The following is a 26,265-nucleotide window of genomic DNA, read 5'->3' as shown; positions in this document are numbered from 1 at the left end:
CATATCACTTTATAGGAGCCAACTGCCTTTCCTCGTGAAATACTCTGGTTCTCGTAACATTACCAAATTTAAGTAACGTCGGACATCGCTAGTACTGGGATGGGTAACCACCTTGGTACGCCACGCGATGTTGGCTGCTATCAAATCAAATGTGTGTGAAATCTTATGGGACTTAACTGCTAAGGTCATCAGTCCCTAAGCTTACACACTACTTAACCTAAATTATCCTAAGGACAAACACACACACTCATGCCCGAGGGAGGACTCGAACCTCCGCCGGGACCAGTCGCACAGTCCATGACTGCAGCGCCTAAGACCGCTCGGCTAATCCCGCGCGGCTGGCTGCTATCCCTTTGCCTTTATGGCAGAGGGGATGAAGTGTGGGGCCGTAAAGTTCCTAATCACCAGACTTCGTGCCAATGTCCTGGACTCAATTCCAAACGACTTCGCAGTGTCTAATGAAGTGAAAGCGTATGTCGCTATTGATGGTGGTCCGTTCGTCGGATGGGGATATTAAGCTCGGCGGTTCTCTTGCCGTTATTCTAGAGGAGTAGTGTATGTGCCGGCACCAGGTTTCACCCTCTCCCAGCTCTCATTACCATCCAACACAAACATGGCACCACACTACACCCACCCATTACACTCCCTTACACTTACCATATACACTTACACACACAGCAGTCACACTTCTCCTAAGAAAGCTGCCATTGTGTGTGCAGGACAGAAAAACCTTTCCAATTTCATGGTGGAACTTGCCTTTACGGTTCTCCCAGCCAATATTGACATACGACTTTACTTTTTACTTTGCCTTATGGTATGTATCGGGTCACCAAAACTACATTTCCTGGATGATCTTTTGCACTTTTTCGCAGATAACCTTGGCACCGTTAGTGACGGACGTGGAGAATGGTTCTACAATGGAAAAGCGTTATCTAGGTAAACTGAGTACTGCAATGTTGTGTGACTACTGCTGGTACCGATGGAAAGTATCGCAGGAAATTGGGAAAGAAATAATTTTATGTGTGATTCTTTGCTCTTAAATTACTCATTGCTTCGATTCCTTTGCATACTACCAGATATTTGTATTTGAAAGCGTTTCTGAGTGTACACGTCATTTTGTCAGATACATTGATGCGTTTTCAGCTACTGGAACACTAAGGTTCGCTGGAAACACGTCTCATGGGGATAACCGTCGGCTACCTACAGGAAATAAATAGCCGTTCTAGTGACTTGATCTGATGTTCCTGTCTTATTGTTAAAGCCTCTATACGCCGGACTTCAAATATTAAATTTGACATGCTTTTTGCACCTGGAATTTGGAAGAGAACTCTGACTGTGTGTGTTTTGTTTGAAACAATTTTGCCTTTGACAACTGCTACTGATCTGAGCTCTCGTTATTTGTAGTTCCTCAATGGTTCACGGCAGTGACCAGCCTCGATTTTGTCGGGTTACAAAACTAAAGACGAGGAGCTCAGGTCCTTGCATGGTATTAACACTTCATGAATACAAAGCTTGTAGAAATATTGCTCAACATCTGATTCAAAATGGTTCAAATGGCTCTAAGCACTATGGGAATTAACATCTGAGGTCATAAGTCCTCTAGAACTTAGAACTACTTAAAACTAACTAACCTAAGGACATCACACACATCTATGCCCGAGACAGGATTGGAACCTGCGACCGTAGCAGCCGCGTGGTTCCGGACTGAAGCACCTAAAGTTGCTCGGCGGCATCTGGTGCGGCAACAGCAGTACCAGCAGCAACAACAGACACAACCACAGAAAAATCAGAAACGTTTTGGAATCCTGCAGAAACAGCCGAGCTAGTTGCTGATATGCTAGAAAAACGGAACAACCGTCGTTAGCTATGCTAGCATTGTCAGCACCTACGTTTCTGACATTTGATGACTCGACATGGCACATATCTCCACGATTTCCGCTGTTTTAGAAGACTAGTAACATATCTGACATTCATGTTCAATCTGCATTGTTACTGTGTACTAGTAGCCACATTATACGCTGGTTCGCAAATTACGAGAGGTGTTCAATTCAGGATGGTCATAATTTTTTTTTTTTTTTTTTTTTTTTTTTATAACATACCTTTACTCGTCCTGAAAAGCATTGAAGCAGTGGGTCTTGGCTCTTTTCGTTCCTCAACACATCATTATGCAGACCAGCCACATTTTTATATGCAAATTAAAGAGACACTGGAATGCAAATTAATTACATTTCAAATTAAATGTATCTGAAATCGGGGAGACTGCGGAACCGCAAGTTTATTTCCAAGTGCAATACAAAACAGTGATTGGGTATGTGATTTCTTCCTTTTCTTCCTTCTCGGCACTCGTAGATATTCCATTGCATGTACTGGTTATGGGCTACGACGATTTTGCATGCTGTGCCAGCTGCAATCAACCATGGCAATTCAACAGAAGGACACGTAGGCCTGCGTTTGCAGCAGAGTCAATTTACGCTTTGCACTTGGTACAAACAGTTCGTGTTCCGGATGCTGCTGGTGCAGTCTCCGCTCAGAACGCTCCAGGCGGACACTCGGGTTAGCAGGCTTCTGGGCGATGCAGCAGCGGCGTGCACACAAAGATAGCGAGCATCGGCAGCTTCCGCAGCCAGCACATACACGCTCCAAAGGTGCTGAGATTTGCAGGTAGCACTGGCAGTATATAAAGTAAACATCGTTCTGGTTTAATAGGCCAAGTAACAAACAAAGCTCCTATAAACGTGTATGTGGGCCAATATAATTATATGTATTGTTTTCAATAGCAGCAAACACCGTTTTCGGTCTAGAATTTCTACCGGCTTTGATTTTCAAATACGAGATTCAGTTATCATCATTTCTTGTCTTGTCTTGAATGAACTGTTGCGGGATCGCGAACATCAGGGGACAGACGTACTAGGGCATGTATTAAAACTCTGAAATACTCGATTGGTAATGGCTAGTTACTAGCTGAAATATACACACATCGAAAAAGTTTTGCATCATCCCAGTTCCCAGAACTCCTGAAGATAGACATTGACTGTAGATACTACACTCCTGGAAATGGAAAAAAGAACACATTGACACCGGTGTGTCAGACCCACCATACTTGCTCCGGACACTGCGAGAGGGCTGTACAAGCAATGATCACACGCACGGCACAGCGGACACACCAGGAACCGCGGTGTTGGCCGTCGAATGGCGCTAGCTGCGCAGCATTTGTGCACCGCCGCCGTCAGTGTCAGCCAGTTTGCCGTGGCATACGGAGCTCCATCGCAGTCTTTAACACTGGTAGCATGCCGCGACAGCGTGGACGTGAACCGTATGTGCAGTTGACGGACTTTGAGCGAGGGCGTATAGTGGGCATGCGGGAGGCCGGGTGGACGTACCGCCGAATTGCTCAAAACGTGGGGCGTGAGGTCTCCACAGTACATCGATGTTGTCGCCAGTGGTCGGCGGAAGGTGCACGTGCCCGTCGACCTGGGACCGGACCGCAGCGACGCACGGATGCACGCCAAGACCGTAGGATCCTACGCAGTGCCGTAGGGGACCGCACCGCCACTTCCCAGCAAATTAGGGACACTGTTGCTCCTGGGGTATCGGCGAGGACCATTCGCAACCGTCTCCATGAAGCTGGGCTACGGTCCCGCACACCGTTAGGCCGTCTTCCGCTCACGCCCCAACATCGTGCAGCCCGCCTCCAGTGGTGTCGCGACAGGCGTGAATGGAGGGACGAATGGAGACGTGTCGTCTTCAGCGATGAGAGTCGCTTCTGCCTTGGTGCCAATGATGGTCGTATGCGTGTTTGGCGCCGTGCAGGTGAGCGCCACAATCAGGACTGCATACGACCGAGGCACACAGGGCCAACACCCGGCATCATGGTGTGGGGAGCGATCTCCTACACTGGCCGTACACCACTGGTGATCGTCGAGGGGACACTGAATAGTGCACGGTACATCCAAACCGTCATCGAACCCATCGTTCTACCATTCCTAGACCGGCAAGGGAACTTGCTGTTCCAACAGGACAATGCACGTCCGCATGTATCCCGTGCCACCCAACGTGCTCTAGAAGGTGTAAGTCAACTACCCTGGCCAGCAAGATCTCCGGATCTGTCCCTCATTGAGCATGTTTGGGACTGGATGAAGCATCGTCTCACGCGGTCTGCACGTCCAGCACGAACGCTGGTCCAACTGAGGCGCCAGGTGGAAATGGCATGGCAAGCCGTTCCACAGGACTACATCCAGCATCTCTACGATCGTCTCCATGGGAGAATAGCAGCCTGCATTGCTGCGAAAGGTGGATATACACTGTACTAGTGCCGACATTGTGCATGCTCTGTTGCCTGTGTCTATGTGCCTGTGGTTCTGTCAGTGTGATCATGTGATGTATCTGACCCCAGGAATGTGTCAATAAAGTTTCCCCTTCCTGGGATGATGAATTCACGGTGTTCTTATTTCAATTTCCAGGAGTGTATATCATAGACACAGTCCCTTTAACTGTTCAGAGATGTCACTAATTCCGCCCAGAGAAGTTGTAAATTTCACTTTTATTTACGTGATCACTAGTTTTGGATCAGGACCCATGTTCAAATCATCCTACAGGATAGAAAACCAAAATTACAGTCATGTGCAATACAGCTGTTAGCAAATTATTAAGTGCACGTCAAATATACAGAACGTACCTTTCAAGAAATACGTACCAGATAGTCAAACTGATATTCCTCAGAATAAAAGAACTATGTGAAGGTAACAAACATACACGTATAAAAATGTGAAAATGAGCAGTTACAGAGCCTACAGTTAACTGGCAGTCTAATCCTCTCTTTGCCGTAAGAAAACCTCGGGAAGGAGGCGCCCTATCAGGATATAGGAAATATCTTGTTTATTTATTACAGTATTCTCCAAACATAAAAAATACAACAATTAATACAATAACAGTAGAAGTGAGCAATAAAATTAATAGTTTTAAATTTTTTTTCCACAAACAGTGAAGTACTGAACATCAAAGCACAGCAGCGGCACATTCGTTACGTATGACAAAGTTGCATGCCATGATGGTGCGTAAAAACCACTAAATGTGAACCACAACATTAGTATTAAAACAAAACAAATAATACGACAATAAAACATCTTCATCACTTCCAACCCTTTACAGATGTAAAAACTTTACCATAAAAACCTTACGGACTTATATAAAGATAAACCAGTTTTTTTATATTTCCCAGGTAAAGACAGACCGTGAAGTTGTGTTTCGCAAAGCACCGCGAATTAGATCCCTTAACATTACTAAAATCACACGTATCCGTTTAATCAAACCACGAGTAAGGTGTACCAAATAGGGCGTGTATGTGAGAGGCTATAACCAAATGGCACTGGCGATCCTTGGGGAAGGCATTGCATAACAATACTCGCGGGCACGTGGGGTTGGAGGCGGAGTTGGAAGAGGTAGAGGGACGGGACAGAGTAAATAAAAATTAAATTTGCAACTTTGGTTGTTTTTTCGTTGTACTGATTAACACAAGTTGCTGCCCCGCAATTACTCCATCATCCTCGAAGCTTGTAAAACTGCTTGTATTTTGTTAAATGTAATGGAAGGCCACCATTCGCAAGGGATATTAACTTTATTTAACAAAAATAATTTTGTTCATTTCTCAATCGTAAATGGTTGCTGCCTGCTTTTAATTAAGTTAACTATCCTGTTTTATTAATTATATTTGTAAATCCTGCCATACTTCGCATTTCTCATAAATCACTTGATACGCAGTAAAAAGTCGACGATTCTACAGCCGAGGTGGCCAGAGTTTGGCAGATGGATTGATGTGTAACCACCATTTACACATGTATTCGAGCCAGATTTTCTAGCATGTTGGACAACTACGCGGCACTGTGCTATTTCGACCACAATTTCCAAAACTAATTTCATTATGTTTTAATGATACCTGCGCTGCAAAGTTCTGTGCACATCCTAGATTAAATTTAAACAGATCAGAGTAAAGCGCCTATGTCACAAAATGAGGTACTATTAAATATGATGTTAACTGTTGACAATTATTTTCAAACTGATGGAGAACACCAATCAGTCGTCCTTTCCTTTCAAGCTTCATTAAAGCAAATCTACATACATATCATGAACAGTTCAGCAGCAAAATTCTTAAATGCGTGCAATAAAGCTAGCAATATATTATATCTGAAAACAGCTAATTCTTATAACAAGTTAACTACACGTGTTAAACTCAATTTAAAAGTCCGGAAATGCCGTAACTTCAAGGAAATTAGAAAGCAAACTTTAATATAAGATAGCATAGCCATTGAATAGCAGTAACAAAACTGTCCAATACCGTCTACTTTGTTTTCTAGTAGTTCACAAGATAACAATTTAAACAGTCTTTAGTTGATTGTATTACATCGCGACACTATAAAAAAGTAATATTTCAGCTCACATCATAGTCTAATGTACAACTAAAGTTAATATTCTCGTAGTCAAAAGATTTCAGCTCACATCATAGTCTAATGTACAACGAAAGTTAATAATCTCGTAGTCAAAACATGAAATAAAGCAGATTCAAGATATCCTCTTTCACACTCAGCATGGTGGACTTACTGCTCAGAGTCTATCTCCACTTGTCCAGCGCTGCCCATAACCGAACCCTCACAAAACCTACGGCTGATACTCACAGTAAAATGCAACCACGAACGTCGATCTGCGATTGTGTGTCCGCGACACTGGTGCGTCATATTTATACAGGATGATTCAGATGAGCTGTTCGCCTCAGACAGTTCCTGAAACGTTCAAGATATGGTAATTCTGTTTTCACCGAAATGAACTGTGAAGACGTCCTCATTAAATAACGTATAGTGTTTTCTGATGTTGTTGTTGATATTGTTGTTGCTGTAGTCTTCAGGCCGAAGACTAGTTCGATACAGCTCTCCGTGCTGGTCTATCCTGTGCAAGCCAGTGCATTCAAGCCTTGGTTTCCCTCTACAATTTTTCCTCCCCCCGCTTCCTTCGATTACAAAACTGAACGTTCCTTGGCCTCATGATGTACGTGAACTCCCGGGTTGGTTACTTCTGGTCAGACTCACGCTTTGTTGCTAAGTATATGGACGGATACTCCCCTAGCCAAGCCTGACCCGCGAAGCCCGAGCTGCCTCTCAGAACTGAGCCGCCTGTCTCTGACCAGGGATAGTCGATCCGAGCGTTTACACGCACACACACACACACACACACACACACACACACACACACACACACACACACACACACACACACACAGACAGACAGATTATCTATGCTAACTACATGGTGCTCTCTGTGGCAACGACTATCGTTGGCGGTATTTGAAGCAAACTTCCAGATATCTCTCCTCTAAATTATTCATAGCGAAACAGCGTTTATTGACGATATACCTGTCAGATTAAAACTGTATACAGATTCCGAAATGAGCCCAATCCATGGTCTCACACTTCACTTCTACTATGACCTCTCTTCTAGCTTCCAAATTTTGCAGTTCTCCTACATACCTATCTCTTTAAAACAGTGAGACCTCATTCGGTGGTAACTAACTTCTGTACTTACACCACCTTCATTTCCCTCCATCTTAACCATGAAGAGCATCACTATCCGCTAACCCTGTTGTTCCTACTTCTAGTAAGTTCTCCTGCTGGCGTCATGCCATACCTCCACCAGGCGGGAAGTTTGATGCAGAGGACAGCTGTGATGGCATTCGTGAATAACCAAATAACTGCAACATACATCAACAGAAAAGCCTCCCATGTTATCGTGCAAGTCTACAATGAAGGGTATGACGCCAGTCGAACAATGTTGCTGCTTGCTGAACCTGTGCATACAGTAGGCCCACCGCAAAGGTTGCAGGTAGTCAAAATCGGAAAGGAAGTATCGAAAATGTCAAGACCATAGTTTTTCACACCTTTCACACTTTCCAATGAGCCTGTTTGAGCATTATCACATCTTCAAGAATAATTTGTTCCAGAATGATTAGGACAACTGTGCACAGTAGATAATGTGTAGGAGCTTTTGTTTATTTTATTGTTACATGTAGTAACACCAGTTTTCCGGTTAGTGTTACGAGGATCGTTACGGAAATAGTCTTTTTTATAGACAAGACGTTTAGACTCTGATTAGTTCAAATTCTATTACTGAAAGATCGCACATTACGTGTAAGGGATGGCTGCGAAAAGACTACCTTAAATGCTTCCGAAATACATTTGAACTTGAACTCTGGATGTGTAAATATCGTTTTAGATCTACAAGGATTCTACACATAGTCCTATTACTTCATTATCAAACCAACTGCATTAACACTGCTAAATGAAGGTGGAGTCAAGATTAGTAGGTTCATCTCAATGATCTCACAAACTATCCCAATCTCAGCTCTGCGAACACTTCAAACAAGAACCATCGCTTTCTGGTTAGCAAATAATTACCATAGATTATAATGTGAAATACCATACATTATCCAGCATTGCGACAACAGTGTGTGATGAACGTACACAATGTGATCAAAAGTATCCGAACACCCCCAAAAACATACGTTTTTTTATATTAGGTGCATTGTGTTGCCAAATACTGCAAGGTACTCCATATCAGGGACCTCAGTACTCATTCGACGTCGCGAGAGAGCAGAATGCGGCGCTCCGTGGAACTCACGCACTTCGAACGTGATCAGGTAATTGAGTGTCACTTGTGTCATAGGTCTGTACGCGACATTTCCACACTCCTAAACATCCCTAGATCCACTGTTTCCGATGTTATAGTGAAGTGGAAACGTGAAGGGACACGTACAGCACAAAAGCGTACAGGTTGACCTCATCTGTTGACTGACAGAGAAGCTAACGTCTTAAGCACTGAGGAGTATGATTGATCATCATTAGAGAGTTTAAGATGAGAGAATGTAGAAAATGTGGTGTCACCGCCAGACACCACACTTGCTAGGTGGTAGCCTTTAAATCGGCCGCGGTCCGTTAGTATACGTCGGACCCGCGTTTCGCCACTATCAGTGATTGCAGACCGAGAGCCGCCACACGGCAGGTCTAGAGAGACTTCCTAGCACTCGCCCCAGTTGTACAGCCGACTTTGCTAGCAATGGTTCACTGACAAAATACGCTCTCATTTGCCGAGACGATAGTTAGCATAGCCTTCAGCTACGTCATTTGCTACAACCTAGCAAGGCGCCATTACCAGTTACTATTGATGCTGTAAAACATGTACTGTCAAGAGCGATGTTCACCAAGTATGGATTAAAGTTAAGTATTCCAGAAGATACGTACGTTTTTTACTAGTCTCAATTCCTTGTCCTGTTCCAGACCTCACGCCAGCCTGCGTGAGCTTAAACGCGTGCCTTTCGGCTTCCTGTCATAGTGGATTGGCTGTCTTGCCAGTCCACAACAGAAAAATAGTTATTTGCAATGTATACAAGAAACTGTGTCATATGTATAACTGAATATGTATTATTAATTGTAAATTAATCAAATAAACATAAAGTGTTTGGTCTTAAAAGAATGTGTATAATCTTACGATCACGTCTGTGGATGTCTTTATCCACCTGTGTCGGTGATAATGTGAGCTTTGTAAAGACGCGTGGCCTTTATAGCTTAGTCAGTAAGATTAGTTGATTTTTAAAGAAAGGTATTTTAGAGATTTATACTAAATAGGTTGCACCCATTATTGTCCTCCAACTCACTAAGCTATAATGACAGCACAATTTTTTGGATAGTATTGTAATGAGGCTTGCAGCATAATATGAGACAGTCGATTTTTTTTCACACATACACAGTACTGTACTCCGCTTATCGAGTAAACTTAAGGTAAATGTAGAATGTGAGCATGGACAGTGGATGAAGCATGAATTTAACAGATAGGACACAGTAGCATGACACCTTGCAGATGTATTCAAGCAAAATAGTCCGAATCCTAGGTAAGTATGTGACGTAGTGTCCAGTAGCACAAAGAACTTTTAACCGATGTCGACATATTGCTGTTCATTGAGTGCAAGATTTTGTCAGTCATACCAGGGCAAGTAACTGATGACTGAGTCAATTGCTCAGTGACAGCTATAAACTATTACGAATTTATATGACAGTAGTTTCTATCTATTCTCGGTGATACAGATTTTTAAGGTATGATTCTGGTGTAGGATATGTCTTGATGCGTCCTCATAGTTTGTCGCTACCAATTTCTGTTGGTTTCTGGTGTATACTGTTCTCTCTCCTGCATAATATCGAAGACCTTACTTTCGGAGGAAATTTAGGTTCAAAAATGGTTCAAATGGCTCTGAGCACTATAGGATTAACTTCTGAGGTCATCAGTCCCCTACAACGTAGAACTACTTAAACCTAACTAACCTAAGGACATCACACACGTCCATGCCCGAGGCAGGAGTCGAACCTGCGACCGTAGCGGTCGCGCGGTTCCAGTCTGTAGCGCCTAGAACCGCTCGGCCACCCCCGCCGGCCAGGTAATTTAGTGTCATGTATTTATTAAAATGTAGATGATTATAAGTATGTTTCTTCATTTTGGCATCTTCCACGTTTTAGCATTTTCCTTTAACACGGATCATCCAGAATATTATGAACACCTACCTAATAGCCGGTATGTCCACTTTTGGCACGGATAACAGTGGCGACGTGTCATGGCTTCGAAGCAATGAGTCCTTAGGAGGTCTGTGGAGGGAGTTGGCAGCACATCTGCACACACAACCTATTTCCCACTAAATCCGAGCAGGGGGGCGATGAGCTCTGACGCCATGTTCATTCACATCCCAGATGTGTTCGATCGGGTTCAGATCTGGCAAGTTGGGGGGCCATCATATCAACTAGAACTCGCAACTGTGTTAATCGAACCACTCCATCATACTCCTGGCCTTGTGGCACGGCAGATTATCTTGTTGAAAAATGCCATTGTTAAACATGATCGTTATTAAGGGGAGTAACCAGTGTATGATACTCCTTTGCCGTCATGGTGCCTTGCACGAGATCCACTGACTCATGTTTGCCCTCATGAATGTTCCCCAGAGCATGATAGAGCCGCTGTCAGCTTGTCTCCGTCCCTCAGTACAGGTTCAAATGGCTCTGAGCACTGTGGGACTTAACTTCTAAGGTCATCAGTCCCCTAGAACGTAAAACTACTCAAACCTAACTAACCTAAGGACATCACACACATCCATGCCCGAGGCAGGATTCGAACCTGCGACCGTAGTGATCGCGCGGCTCCAGACTGTAGCGCCTAGAACCGCTCGGCCACTCCGGCCGTCTCAGTACAGGTGTCAAGAAGCTGTTCACTTGGAAAACGACGAATTCGCGCCCTCCCATCGACATGATGAGGAAGATATCGGGATTCGTCAGACCATGCAACGCTCTGTCACTGCGCCAACGTCCACTGCCGATGGTCACGTGGCAACCTCAGTCGAGGTTGCCGATATCGTTGTGTTAACGTTGGCATATGCATGGGTAGTCGGCTGCGGGAGCCCATCGTTAGGAGTGCTTGGTTCACTGTGTGTTCAGACACACTTGCACTTTGTCCAGCATTAAAGTCTGATTTTAGTTGCCTCACAGTTTGCCGCCTATCCTGTTTTACCAATCTGCCCAGCTTAAATGTCCAATATCTGTAATGAGGTGTGACCGCGCAACCCCACGACGGCTGGAACTGGTTAAACCTCGGTTCACCCCGTTTTGAAGACACTTTCCACCGCACTCCTCCGAAACCAGACAAGTCGTGCAGTTTCCGAAATGCTCGTGCCGAGCCTCCGGGCCATCAAAATCTGCCCTCGGCTTAACTCAGATAGATCGTGCGGCTTACCCATTCTACACACGGACACCACACTCACTGATACCAAATACAGCGTGTGTGTGTGTGTGACTAGCAGTCATTCCTCGCCAACTGAAGTGGCTATCGCCTCGATTGGTTTATATCGATAGTAGGTCGGTGGTCGTCATGTTATGGCTGATCGGTGTATGTTGTAGGGTGACATTATTTGACAACTCGTGTTTATATCGTTTATTCGAGCCATGCACTCGGTAATTTGGTGTATAACTTGCTTTGAAAAGTATGTTCCCTCTTTCCTCTGTTATAAAGATTTCGACATGTCAGTACTGCCTCCTGGACCAAGATAATAGGTTGTCTACAACACACTTCTATTTTGAGTGCCACGTGTTCATTAATTAGTGTGAATCGCTTTGGTATGGTGCAGTCGTCATTTAATTTCTGAGTGAGACAGAGATTGTCTATTATGCATAGCATTCTGACATACTGACAGGGATGTTCTCATAGTTGCGCAGTTACTACTCTTCCGGTGGCTATGAATGAATAAGAGCAAGTATCCGCCTTATGTGTGTAGACGGTTTTATCCTTCAACTGATGTTGCCAATGATTTCATCTAAGTGATATTGCCTGTTGCATCCCAGGTCTGCGTGATTTGACGAGCTTCTCTAGGGCGTGTGGTGATTGTTTACTTAATAAATTTATGTAAGTCCTTCCTTACTGACCGAAGACAGTGAAGTCTGCACTGTCTCAGAGCACTTTGGGATCAAAATAGTGTTATCCTTGCAAAATCCCCTGCTGTTTTTGGTGTCGGGTTCTATGTCCTATAAAGTCCTGAATATATATAGTCCCAAATCTGATTCGATACTCGGTGAAGTATTTTGCTCATTAAACGAGACTGCGGAACTGTATTGCCTTCCAGACGTCAAGGGATACGGCCTCAACCTGTGCACTTTTGTCAGCAGCGTCCTGGATATAATGAACGAACAGAGCGAGCTGTGTTTCTGAAGATCTCTATTAACAGATTTCATGTTTATTCTTATAGAGAAATCTTTCGTTCTCCAGACACGCTTGAGTGTAGAATACTTTTTACAATTCAAAACCAGATGACGTCAGCGACGTAGGACTATAATTATGTACATTAATTAGACTACTCTTTTTCAAAATGGAGACGACATGTGCTTTCATCCAGTCTCTTGGTCTCCTTCGTTGTAACAAGTACCTACGATAAGCTACTGCTAGAAGGGGAGCAGGTTCTTCCACATAATCTCTGTAGAATTTCATTAGGTCGAGATGCCTTTCGACTATTAAGCGATTTTAGTTGATTTTCTTCGAATGCAAAATGGACACCGGTAGTGTAGAGACTGGCACGCAGAGTGAAATAAGTGTGGTTATACGTTCAGTGTTTTACCAAAGCATGCATTCATACGATAAGGTCCTGCTCAGATGTCGCAGGAGTAGCATCTACCATCGTCATAGCACACCACAGAAACTAATCAAGGGGTGTATGATCTGGTGATCGTGGTGGCATCGGAAATGGTCTCCTTTCGTCAGTCCATCGATTTGGATATGTGGCGCCCACGTGGTGCTGTACGTATTGGTTAAAATGAGCTGGTGCTCTGCAAATTTTACAGCCACGTTATTTGGAAAACCGCAGTGGAGCGTCATACAACAGGATAAGGTGATCATCTATTAGAAACCTAAGACAGATCGATCTTGTTAGTCTGGAAGCCATTAGACACAGCTCAATGATCCTATCTCAAATTATTCCTGCCCATATATTCACATTGAGCCCACCGTACTTAGCAGTTGTCTTTCACACTTCTCGCCATATCTAGTCCGACACAGTCCTGCTGTAATATCAGATGCCAAGGGAGGAAGAATTATGTGAAGTGAAAGTTGTGGAGGGGGGTGGGGGGGGGGGGGGGAGGGAAGAAAGGGAGAGAAAGGGACGGAATATTGATGTCAGCTGCATCGGAACTTTATGCAAAATCAGCGCAACGAGTGAAACTGCGTGCCAGACAAGGATTCGACCCCGGGATCGTCGGCTTGCTAAGCAGTTGCGTTAACTACTGCTCCATGCGGACACGGTGTTTATTGCAATTGCGTAGACTATCTCCGTGGAGAGGGGAGAAAGGAAAGAAAAGGGAAGGAACTAATGAGACTTAATGCGGAATCAGCGGTGACGAGTGAGAAAGTGTGCTGGGCTGGGACTGGAACCCAGCGTGCCCTGCTTACTAGGGCTTCTCAACCTGTCACCAACCGAAGCAACAGGAATGGAAAAATATCGAAACTAAGTCGCGTGAAGGATAGAAAAGCGTCAAAGTCACGTGCTTATTATACTCTTTTCATTCTGCGATACTTTAACATGCAAAATTGTTGATAGTCAAACTAGAGGTATTTTGATGTACAGATTAATGGCATCTCAGTTAAATTCAATCGAAATTTGGGAGACTACATAAACGCATGTTTATTTTTATTTTGAAATATAATGATAGTGATTGTGAACACAATTTCTTTTTTTTTTTGGGTTCTTCATTTGTAGTTCGACTTTGCATGTGTCGTGGTTATGGCTTAAGACGAGTATACCGAGCTGTGTCCGTCCAAAAGCAGACAGGGTATTGCAACACAGGGACCATCCTAATCTTCCGCTGAGCTTTGGAGGTGGGGGAAACGAAGCTAACATCCCAAAGACGTTCGGGCTCACATGCGGTTTCTCTTCGTCGAAATGTCTTGGCTCAAACTAGTCTAGGGGTTGAACCGCACGTGTCGCATTACACGTCCAAAATTAGACACTTGTGACCCTTTGGTTAAATTGTCTGGATGATGGCAATTTTGCTAAATAAAAAATGTTAACACAGCTCATAATAACAGTAATAATAATATCGGAAACTAAATTAACGACCCATAAATGATGTGGGCCACACAGTTGCGATTTGGTTAGAATAATGTTTATTCAGAAAGAAGACTAACAGCGAAAGAGGTCGCATTTAGATTTACTCTTATACTCGAGCGCATATCCATTTGATACAGTTCGATCATTCACAATCTCATCGCGAAACACAAGTCCAATACTCTGCCTCCTTAACTACACAAAAAGTTCAGAGCTCACACCAGGCAGGTGCGGCTGCTCACCGCTCAGAGACTAAGTCCCGCAACACCACACAACGCGAAATTTTTCACTTCCTAGCTACCTACGATCGACCGTCCGCTTTCGCGTCCCCACCAGCACTGTTCCCTTTGGTGTCTAGAACAGAACTGCCCTCTGCCCGTCTCCGATCGCGTTACCCGCGCGCCGAGCATCTTCGCTCAACTGACAAGCGCAGTTCCCTTTCCTGAAGCCGTCCGTCTGCTTGGCGTCAGCTTATTCTACATTACTTGACATTTTAACATATTTAAATAATCAAAGCTTGACCACTTTCACGTTCTAAATAAAGTAACAATAATATCTATTACATAATAAACGTTAAATTCTCTTGCATTAAACCAATACAATTTCCTTCTTTGAATGTCACGGCCAGTACCCTTGCACCAATGTGCTTTCTGTTAAATAAATAAGGAACAAAAGTAACTATTATGCACTAAACTTTACAACAAACATTCTGTTACCTAATGATTCGATAAGGTATCATGCTGTCATCGTTCAATGTGTTTTGTGTGGAGGAAATGATGATCTGATGCTTAACTGAAAATACTGATATTTAAATTTTCTATATCTTTTAAACAAATAAAGTTACAGAGTTGATATTTACAACGTTTACCATGTTAATGATGTTCTTCTGAATGAAATGTCGATCGTTAAGATCGACCAAAGCGTTCAGATTTTAGCATTCAGGTCTTTGTTACAAAACTTGTTAATTTCACTTTAACAGTATATCCTAAACTATTATAGATATGATCAATAATCAAGTTTTATTAGGATCAGCATGAAAATGTATGGAGGATGGCGGTTTAAAATTACTGTGGCTTCATTCCCTAAATTCCTACAGAATTAAATAGTTTTCATAAATGTTTCCATTTTTGACCGATCTTAGGTCTTCCATATTTAACAGTGCTACGTTTCCTTAGCCACAAAAGCTTTCTACTGGGTTTCCCTATGACATAGGTCCTCGTCTGTCTCACTCGCACACTACAGCATTTAGGAGTCAGTCAACAATAGACGCCTGTGAGTTTCACCATCTCGTCGTGAATCTACGCCCTTTGTGGCATGCGGTCCTGGACGGCAGGGTTCGTTTCACAATTCCTGAAGGCTGACTCTTTCGGCCATATATTTAAACGGGAGCGCAATGCTCGTTTACTCACGGGGAGACTGCCACTGGGACCTGAATTGCCAATTGGGCTACTCACTTCCTGTAGAGAAGATGCTGGCCAGTTGCTTCAGATGAAAGTTTCAATGCTATGCACGTCTGCAAAACGCCTCCCTGGTGGAAGGAGGCTTCTAAACAACACGGGTGGGTTTTTGAACCATTCGTAAGAGAAAAGTTCTAGGGGGATAAGACATTTGGAACTTTCTAAAAGACACGTGTAGTGTCTGACAATAATGATCACATGGTTCAGCTGCCAGTTCAGCGCCTAGTGCAGCATTTTGCTTGTTTTGTGTTTCCACCGCAGAAAATAGCACTTCAGGGAAGCCAAAAATTAAGACAACCAACTGAGCTACCCAAGCACGACTCAGAGCCCGTCCTCACAGCTTTACTTCTGCCAGTACCTCGTCTCCTACCTTCCAAACTTTACAGAAGCTCTCCTGCGAACCTTGCAGAACTAACACTCCTGAAAGAAAGGATATTGCGGAGACATGGCTTAGCCACAGCCTTAGTTCTGCAAGGTTCGCAGGAGAGCTTCTGTAAAGTTTGGAAGGTAGGAGACGAGGTACTAGCAGAAGTAAAGCTGTGAGGACGGGGCGTGAGTCGTGGTTGGGTAGCTCAGTTGGTAGAGCACTTGCCCGCGAAAGGCAAAGGTCCCGAGTTCGAGGCTCGGTCCGGTACACAGTTTTAATCTGCCAGAAAGTCTTCATGCTATACTTTTAAGATGAATTCAACCAGAATGTCCTTTCCTTAACTATACTTCCACCACCAAGTCTAGTGACACTTCCTGAATCCATTCCTGAAACCAATGGCGGAATGGATCAAATGGTTCAAATGGCTCTGAGCACTATGGGACTTAACATCAATGGTCATCAGTCCCCTAGAACTTAGAACTACTTAAATCTAACTAACCTAAGGACATCACACAACACTCAGCCATCACGAGGCAGAGAAAATCCCTGACCCCGCCGGGAATCGAACCCGGGAACCCGGGCGTGGGGCGGAATGGAAACTTTGAGTAAACACTCTGCGTACCATTAATAGCAGCGAATCGAGGAGCAATGTGACGGGATCATATGAAGCAATGTACTACTCCTGGTAGGACCAGTAGATAAATACTTAACCTGGCTGAGGATGATATGGGGTGAATCTCAGGTGCAACAACAACAGTGTGTGTCATGCCAATACTTGGGCACCTGTGTGCAACAATCCAGAGCACCTCCACGACATCCCATTCTAGCTGACGCCACCAACATGAAGGGAAGACAGCGCAACACATGTGCATACCAATGAGGCAGTCTGAAGTTGCCTGCAGCCAACAAGTAGCACCATACCCTCGCCCTCCCATGTACTGAACCACCGACCTCTCTCACCATACTCAGACCGAAACTGTGTAACCTGTTTTGTGTGAATGTGCCATCTGTGAACATCATATTTACTGTGTAAAGCAAACTTGAATTTGTACTGTTAAAAACATTTATTATGACGATTTCTAATGTTTCTTTCTTTGAACAAGACGCTAATTTTGTTGCGTTTACTGTTTCGCTTACATACATGCTTAATACCTGTATGTTCCTTGACATCGTGCTCAGGTATAATGTGAAGTAACACATACAAGCATACACATTTAACATGCACACACTAATTCTAAATCATGTGATTATTATAATTTTTGCTGTCACACTTATACACTATGTATAATACAAACAGATACACTCAGAACCATACATGTAAGTACTTGTCATTGTGGATGATGCATGGAATTTTGCTTGATTTTTTTATCACTTTAGTTCCGACAAATAGGAATTTTTTGATTGTTTATTTTTGTATAGTGTATATATTTTGTTTGTTTTCATGTAATGTAAATGTTGTGTTTTCTCTTTTGTGTAAAATATATGTTTGTAGGGTTTCATGATCATGTTTACTGATATGCATCCCTGCAATTATAAATGCACTGTAAAGTTTAAAACAATTTCATTTTCGAATTGTTAATAAATGTTTCACATATTTCTTTCTTGAATAAAAAAATGCGAGCAGATTATGCTCTGATATAGACAGCATAGTATGTGTCGACTTCACGTGAATCTTGTTTTACTTTCATGTAAACTAGTTATTAAAAGAGCTATATATGATTTTCAGGAAGAGTGGTTAGCGCATAATTACATGTAAATGTACACTCTTACCCAAGATAAGGTATGAATGTTTCTAATGGCTATCCAAATTTGACTGAATTTTAGCATTGTTCACTTTCACTTTTAGATGATGTTTGCCATTAAGTAACAACTCTCTACATTAAATGGAACATCTAATTAGCTGCTGTCTGCAGAATAGTCAGCTACTAGTATGAGTGAGGCGATGTTTCCCGTAAGTATGAATGCGTCAGGATATATTTTGTTCTGTGTTTTAGTGTTGTTAGTGTTGAACTTTCTCTCAACAATGGGGACATTATAATCGAAGCACAAGTTCAGATGACAGAAGGATGTGGAAGGAAATCAGCCATGCCCTTTCAAAGGAACCCTCCCGCCATTTACATGAAGCGTTTTAGGGAAATCACAGAAAACCTAAATCAGGATGGCCACGTGTTTGAACCATCATCCTCAAGAATGCGAGACCAGCTATGTCTTTTATGAGGATGTGCCTCCAAATTTTTTATATAGGTTGAGATAGTACTTGTCATGCATATTACTTAGCCAACTTTGCCGTTTCGCTGACATAAGTTGCAAGCCCTACTGTTAGAGAATAGTGGGACAAATTTCGTGCCACCCCACGTTGCACTGTTGCGACATTTATTCAAGACGGCAGATCCAAGATGGTGGCATTGATGTGGCAACATCGCAGTGACATCGTAGTGGGGAGTTAAAATTTTGGCAGGAAGAAAGGTCAATTGGGCTACTTTCACTGATCTAACCCCATTCACTCCTCTTACCTCCCCCCTTTGTAAATTGGCGGGAAATCGACTCAATCTTTGCTGGGCTGCCAGATATGATGGATGTAACTCTTTATTTTGTATGCATTCCTCCACTCCTCTCTCCACCCCCATCTGTAAATTGGTGGGAAAACGACTCAGTCTGTGCTGGGCTGCCAGATAAGATGGACACAAGTCTTTATTTTGTATGCATTGTTTGTTTAAACAATTTGAGTTGACATAGGCAGTAGCTCCATCCATTGTGTGTACTATGAGGTGCAAAATCCAACTGATCTTGTTCACAACACTGACACCAGAGGGCACTGTCTGCCCTACCCCCTCACCCCTCCTGTAACATAATCCAAGATCGTGGACTGGAAAAAAAAGTCGTGCGGAAAGGATGCAGTCTGTGTCGAGCTCCTGGACTGGGAGGACAGATGTGATTGTTGACTGTGTTCAGTGGATGAGATGTCTGTGCTGGAGAAGCAGGAGTTTAATGGGTACATTAACTGTAATCATGCATCAGAGAACTGTGTCAACAGCAATGATATTTGGTGAAAATAAATTCGCTTCACCAAACACTGAAGATGCAGCAGGATGGGGCTAAGTTACATTTCGCAACTCATGTTGATAAACGCGTGTGCTGTAACTGTAGATCATTCGATAAAAGTCCAGTCAGTCCTGTGAAGCACAAGAAGCGAGACGATCAAATGGTTCAAATGACTCTGAGCACGGTGGGACTTAACTGCTTAGGTCATCAGTCCCCTAGAACTTAGAACTACTTAAACGTAAGTAACCTAGGACAGCGGTAGCGCGGTTCCAGATTATAGCGCCTAGAACCGCTAGGCCACTCCGGCCGGCGCGAAACGATCACCCCAGAGTCTCCACACCCCACTGCAAGAGAGGCCACATAACTGGCTCCCTGCCCCAAGAGTCTCTGAGCCCGCTACAAGAGGACATGTGGTAGCTGCAGTGTGGCCTCGAGCGCTAAGCAGGAAATGCGAGAGGACTTCCTCCATCCCACGGATGCGCACGGATTCCTTTTGTTGTTGAACAAGAACTGCTTCAGGAGTTATTACATCTGGTGTTGCGGAATATTGTCACATATATATCCTGGAGATCTCACAGGAACTAAATGTACCACTGCACAAAGAGAGAGAGCTTTGCAGATGATGCGAGTACATTTAAACAATTATACTTTTTAATGTGAGGGATACCACGACTCTAAAAGAAAGCATGGTGACACACTTGCGTGATCGTCCCTGAGACACTTCTTGCGCTTTTGTGGGAAGAACCCTTGTCTTTATGCACGAGCTGCTTCAGGAATTACCAAATGCAATTGAATATGACTCTAAATACACTTCGAAAAAAGATCGCTGCACAGCAATTTGCTACTATTTTTTTATGTATACCGCCACACTCGAACATGGACTCTAAAAAGAACTCTGCACACTTGTGAAATCTCCTTGAGACACTTCACACGCTTTTGTGGGGAACAGATCCCGAAACCGATATCAGGTGCAATATCTGATTTTACGTGCAAAAACGACGATATTTTGAAGTAGAAATAAATATCTCTGTAACTCTAAAACCGCGACTCTTACCACATTTAGAGTTTTAGCTGCTTGTCTGAAGGCAATGGCAAAGGGAGAAAAATTCAGGAGTCCTACAGTTGCTGTGGTATTCATCACTTTTCTGAAGTGGTGAGTCAGCTTAGTTTACATTTAGTGCTGCTGGAATCAGGGACGCTATTTTCCTCACTTCTCGAAGAACACAGTGGTGACAAACAGAAATCGGTACACTGTACTACAGACGAGAAAAATGGGTAGAATTTTCTATGACCTACAGCTGCTGATCTGTAGATGCTCTAAAGCCACAATGGTGGGTGAGGGTTAACACCCCACCTGACCGAAACAGAGGAGGATGGTTGGCTTGGGTGTGTCTCTGAACACTCGAACAAAGAAGACATCGCGTGACTCTCAGATGTCACAGAACTTTTCATAGAGGCCCATCTTGTTCGAACCACTCTGTAAAAGCTCCTATGATCTCTGCACAAGGGATGTCTTGTGACACTATGACATCTTGGAACTTCTTGTGAATGGAACATTCTGATTGGTTGTTAATGAATTTACCCAGCAACAGCTGTTGCTGCCGGTGTGGTAACACTGTTCGCCATTTTCTGCAGACAGGACTTCAGCAGCAAAACTATTTTGTACAGATCGAAAAAAAAACATACAACAGTCATGCTACACTGACAGTTAAACCCTGCAAAAGTGATCTGCAGATCATGAAATATGGAAATTATCGCCAAAGACACTTCCTCAATTACACTCCTGTACTCTGATAGTGTCGAGGAAAGCTTGAGTATTTCAGTGTGCAACTGAGCTCCAACTGGGCCTTATCAACACATACCATATCGATGCAGTAAACACAATTCGTATCCTGCACCATCCAAAATCATCACTTCTGCATCCTGCATGCAGCTGTCGACCACTAGACAGTCGTACATGTACCACGCAGACAGGCAGATCCAAAAAAAAAAAAAAAAAAAAAAAAAAAAAAAAATAAAAAAAGCAAGTACAAGCATCGTATATAGTCCTCGCAGCGCTAGATATTTCCCGCGGTCATCCACCGTGGCCAACGGTCACAGGTCAACTGCCGCCGCATACACTTGCCTGATATGCGATAAGAGCGCCCTCAGCGGACTATGGTCACTCTCCAAACTTTTGTACAAAGGCCGGGCTTGTTACCCCTGCACAAAGGCGTTACTGTTACTCGCCCTGACTTGCTTACTTGCTGGCATGCTTCTTGCAGCCACCTAAAGATTCTGTAATTACAAGAACATCTGTATTTTCACATAGTTTGCCAGAATATCGTCCCATTTACGCGATAGTGTTCGATATCAGCCAAATAGCAGTATTCTACCGATGGCTTGTACAGCATATTTCTGAAAATAAAGAGTGAAACCTGAAACTTAACCGAGGTGCAATGAGGTGGAACATGCTGGAAACCACTGAGTAACTAGAAACATATTTCGTCTGCGATGATCTTTCATTGGAAACTCGAAAAATACAGGAAACTGATAGTTCCACTGGCGAATACCGATAACAATGATATAACATATTCCAAACTATCCTTCTACTTTTCACAAAGGCAGCTCACGTGTTTCTTGTGTCTAGAGAACCAGCAAACATACACAGAACTCACACTAAAATCGAGGTTATCTCAATTAAATAAAGATGGGAAATATGTAGAAGCAATCTATCAGACAATTTTCACACATCAAAAAAGTTTTGCATCACATCGGTTCCGTGAGTTCCGGACCTGTACAGAAAATTGGAATAGAGATCAATATAAACATCATTTCCGCCCTTTTTATTGGTCATGAAAGCCACACATTGCATGTTATATCACCACACAGCGAGACCTTCAGAAGTGGTGGTCGAGATTTCTGTACACACCGGTACCTCTAATACCCAGTAACACGTCCTCTTACAATGATGCATACCTGTATTCGTCGTGGCATAATATCCACAAGTTCGTCAAGGAACTGTTGGTTCAGATTGTCCCACTTCTCAACGGCGATTCGGCGTAGATCCCTCAGAGTAGTTGGTGGGTCACGACATCCATAAACAGCCTTTTCAATCTATCCCAGGCATGTTCGATAGGGTTCATGCCTGGAGCACATGTTGGCCACTCTAGTCGAGCGATGTCGTTATCCTGAAAGAAGACATTCACAAGACGCGTACGATGGGGGCGCGAATTGTCGTCCATGAAGACGAATGTCTCGCCAATATGCTGCCGATATGGTTGCACTATCGGTCGGAGGATGGCTTTTATGTATCATACAGCCTTTACGGCGCCTCCCATGACCAACAGCAGCGTACGTCGGCCCCAAATAATACCACCCCAAAACATCAGCGATCCTCCACCTTGCTGCAATCGCTGGGTAGTGTGTCTGAAGCGTTCAGCAAGATCAGGTTGCCTCCAAATATATATCGGACGATTGTCTGGTTGAATGCATATGCGACACTCATCGGTGAAGAGAACGTGATGCCAAACCTGAGCGGTCCATTCGGCATGTTTTTGGGCCAATGGGTACCGCGCTGCATGGTGTCGTAATTGCAAAGATGGACCTCGCCATGGACATCGGGAGTGAAATAGCGCATCATGCAGCCCATTGTGCACAGTTTGAGTCGTAACACGACGTCCTGTGGCTGCACGAAAAGCATTATTCAACATGGAGGCGTGGCTGTCAGGGTTCCTCCGAGCCATAATCCGTAGCTACGGTGATCCACTGCAGTAGAAGCCCTTGGGTGGCCTGAGCGAGGCATGTCATCGACAGTTCCTGTCTCTCTGTATCTCCTCCATGTACGAACAACATTACTTTGGCTCACTCTGAGAAGCCTGGAAACTTCCCTTGTTGAGAAGTGCCTCTGGCTCTGCTTTCCACGACCGGCCACCAACGTAAGTTAACATGAACCGCTTCCCCTTCCGTAGCCCATTTCAATTACTTGTTCGACCTCCTAGACTAGCCTAAACCTGGTAACTTCCGAACCTAGGCGCACCCCTTGTACACCGTACATTGAAATACATCCTCTTTATTGTACCTAATTTCCTGTTTTGTCATTTAACGGCAGCCGTGGATGCCCACTCTCTAATCCTGATCGCTCCTGCACCCTGTCGTCACGAGGCATATGCAACAACCGCCTCCCCCCTTTCCCAAACCTTGTATACATTTACAACTGTGAGCTTCGAGAAGTGAGGGAAATAGCAACACCAAAGGCAAACTAAGCCGACTCACCGTTTCAGAAAACGGATGAAAACCACAGCAACTGTAGGACTCAGAAATTTTTTTCTCCTTGGCATTACCTTCAGATAAGCAGCTAAAACTCTAAAATTAGTAAGCGTCATGTTTTTAGAGTTAAAGAGATATTTATTTCGACTTCTAAATATCGACGTTTTGGCATGTAGCAACTTGATCACATTGCTATAAGTAGATACTCTGCAATGGTGGTTCAAAATGGTTCAAATGTCTCTGAGCACTATGCGTCGTAACTTCTGAGGTCATCAGTCACCTAGAACTTAGAACTAATTAAACCTAACTAACCTAAGGACATCACACACATCCATGCCCGAGGCAGGATTCGAAACTGCGACCGCATCGGTCGCTCGGTTCCAGACTGCAGCGCCTAGAACCGCACAGTGCAATGGTGGTACTCAATATAAAAGCTGCTAGGGGCGCCAGATCAGTGTCATACCGCTGCCTTTTTGTCATTAAGTTTAAGGTTAGATCAACATTTAGAAAAAGGCACTAGTATCACTAGAGAAAGCAGATATAAAGTAGTTAGCTAGAGAAAGTGATTACAAAATGCAGTTGAAAGAAAGAATACCTAAATGTTGGGAACTACTTCATAAAGACATTATTGAGACTTCAGAAGAAACAGTACGTCTTAAAAAGAAATGGAAACATACTTGGTGGAATCATCATTGCGATAAGTTAATTATAAAGAAGCAAGGAGCATGGGATATCTGGAACGCAAATAAAATTGGTAAAAAAGGAAAAATCTTATAGAAGTGAGGAAACATGCATCAAAAGATCTCAAAAAGATCAGAGTACAACACATAAAAGATCAAATAAAGTCAGCTGAGTCACATTTTAAGCATAGCAACACAAGAAACTTTTATGAACATTCCAAAACGATTAAAGAAGTACACACTACCAAGTTTACAGTTTATAGATCCAAAATCAAAAAAGACTTCATATAATAATACGGAGAACTGCAGATCACTTGTGGACTATTTCAAAGAACCACACAACTGCGATGCACCAAAAGAAGAATTTCATTTGGGCCATGTAATCCAAATACAATGAGACTCAAGGTCACCAACAATAGAGGAACTCAGAGAAATATTAAAACAATTTAAAAATAGTAAAGCATCAGAAGGAGACAATATAATTGCTGAACTGTGGAAGTACTCTAGTGGCAAAATTATTCTTTGTCTAACAGACATCATTAATGAAATTTGGACAACAAACAGCTTACTATCAGAATGGACATCGGCATAAATACATCGACAACATAAAAATGTAAAGAAAACTGATTCTAACGACTATAGAGGGAGCTCCCTCTTACCAGTGACATATAAGATCTTGTCTATGGCAATTTTAAAAAGAGCTGAAGCAGTACTCGACCCATAACTAGGAGAATATCAAGCAGGATTTAGGAAGGTAAGGTGTTGTACAGAGCAAACACGAAATCTAAAGAACGTAATAGCAACGAGGAAAATCAGAAATTTGAAGTACGTGACAACTTTCGTAGATTTTAAAAAGGCATAGAACTCAATTGATAGAATTGCACTAATCAACATTTTAAAGGAATTGGGACTCGATAATAAAGCAAAAGAAAGAATGAAAGTAACTAAAGCAAACACGACATCAGAAGTAAAATTTAAGGTGGAATTGCCAAAAACTTTTGAAATAAAATCGGGAATCAGACAGGGAGACGATTTACACCCCTACTTCTTAACTGCGCGTCAGAAATGGTAGTGAGAGAAAGGAGAAAATCCATCAGTACCAAGGACCACTAGGAAGAAACCCAAATAAAACCACCATAGATTATCTAGCTTTTGCTGATGACATGACATTAACTACTGACTCAGTGGACAGTGCCAAAGAACAAATCACAGAACTACAGAAACAAGCAAACAAAATGTGACTAAAAATATAATTTGAAATACACATTTCATGAGAAATATCAATGATGTTCCTCCAAGTCTTAAAATTCTAACAATACAATATCTAATATAAACTGTTTTAAATAGCTGGAAGAGTGAATAACAATCAACACAAAAAAGATAGCCATAGAAAATAGAGTACATGAAATGGAAAGGGCATTAAAAACGACAAAAAACACACATAATGAATAAACTTCGTCCTGGACAAAGAACCTAAGACACTATCAAATAGTGGTAAGTCTTGAAACACTGTATGCAGCAGATACACTTAAACCAACGATATTTGGGGAACTTGAAAAACTGGAAAAAGTCGAAAGAAGAGTTCTAAGGAAAATACTGGATCCTGGAAGTAATAGTAATGTTGAATACAAATTAAGATCAAACAGAGAGCTCTGAAAATAGAAAAGCTGACTGATGTAATGACGAAGAGAAGATTACAGTTTTATGTACACATATATGTAATGGATAATAACAGACTAACGAAGCAGATCATCAACTTACTACGCAGCTACAAATACAAACCCACATGTTTCACCGAAATTGGCATAG

The sequence above is a fragment of the Schistocerca americana genome, chromosome X (genome assembly GCF_021461395.2).
Source record: "Schistocerca americana isolate TAMUIC-IGC-003095 chromosome X, iqSchAmer2.1, whole genome shotgun sequence".
Classification (NCBI taxonomy): domain Eukaryota; kingdom Metazoa; phylum Arthropoda; class Insecta; order Orthoptera; family Acrididae; genus Schistocerca; species Schistocerca americana.
The sequence above is the reverse complement of the archived record's forward strand: the minus strand, read 5'-3'. Positions refer to the sequence as shown.